Source organism: Nannospalax galili, unplaced genomic scaffold, assembly GCF_000622305.1.
Source record: "Nannospalax galili isolate Female #2095 unplaced genomic scaffold, S.galili_v1.0 scaffold2362, whole genome shotgun sequence".
Lineage (NCBI taxonomy): Eukaryota > Metazoa > Chordata > Mammalia > Rodentia > Spalacidae > Nannospalax > Nannospalax galili.
The window spans coordinates 25,110-26,345 of record NW_008348085.1 but is presented as its reverse complement, the minus strand read 5'-3'; positions in this window follow the sequence as shown (position 1 = coordinate 26,345).

The window sequence follows — 1,236 nt, the reverse complement described above, 5'->3', positions numbered from 1 at the left end:
TACCTTTTGATTACTATAAATCTGTGGTGAACACTAAAAACTTTGGGCCCCTCACATGCTACACAAGTGCTCTGTCACACCCCCAGCCCTGTTAGGCATCTTTTCATGTTCTTATGTTATTTTAAAAATTAAAATGTGTTTCCCCTGGAAATACTGTTGAACTTCAGAATGATTGTTATATGAATTACTTACAATTCATACGTGTTTAAAGTTACAGGTTTAAAAGGCTTTAAACCCTAAATCCTTTACCTAATATCATTACTAATATAGCGAAACCTATCTGTGCTCCTCATCCTACCCTTTCTCTCCCACAGTCTTCCAAATTAATACCTCCCTGAATTTTATTATCTGTATTTTCTTCCATATATATGTGTATATGTATATATGTTTCCCTCAACTTTGTTTAGCTTTCCATTTTTGACAAGAAAAACCTAATTTTGTGAACATTGTATATGAGTTGGAAAAAAAGGAGTAATTCTAATAATATATGTCTAGAAAGTGCTATATTTTAAGTTTTGAGCAGGCCAATTTTTTAAAATTTTATTATTTTTATTTTATTTGTATGAGTGTATTGCTTGCATGTAGGTCGGTACACCTGTGTCATGCAGTGCCAGTGGAGGTCAGAAGAATGCGTCAGATCCCCTGGAACTGGAACTACGGGTGGTTGTTAGTGGCCATGTGGGTTCTAGGAATCAAACCTGGATCCTCTGCAAGAGCAGCCAGTACTCTTAAGCACTGAGCCATCTCTCCAGCCATGAGCAGGCCAATTTTTAAGAAGATTCATTTTGTACTATGTAAAAGGATCCTTAAAATTCACCTTAAAAGAATATGTAGCTCTTGAGACACGGCATGGTGGTACACACCCTTAATCCCAGCACTTAGGAGGCAGAGGTAGACTGTCAGCCTGGTCTACATAGTGAGTCCCAAGCCAGCTGGGGCCACTGGGAGACCCTGTCTCAAATAGCCAAAAAAAAACAATCTAACTCTTAAGGTTATTATAACCAATGTTTTCCTTTCACGTTTAAGAAAACACATTAAATTTTTTAACTGCACACGCCTTTAATCCCAGCACATGGCAGCTAACAACTGCCCATAACTCCAGTTCCAGGGACCCAACACCCTCTTCTGACCTTTGTAGGCATTGTATGACACAGGCGTACTTACATACATGCAGGCAATACACTCATACACATAAAATAAAAATAAATAAAGCTGGGGGTGGTGGAGCATGACTTT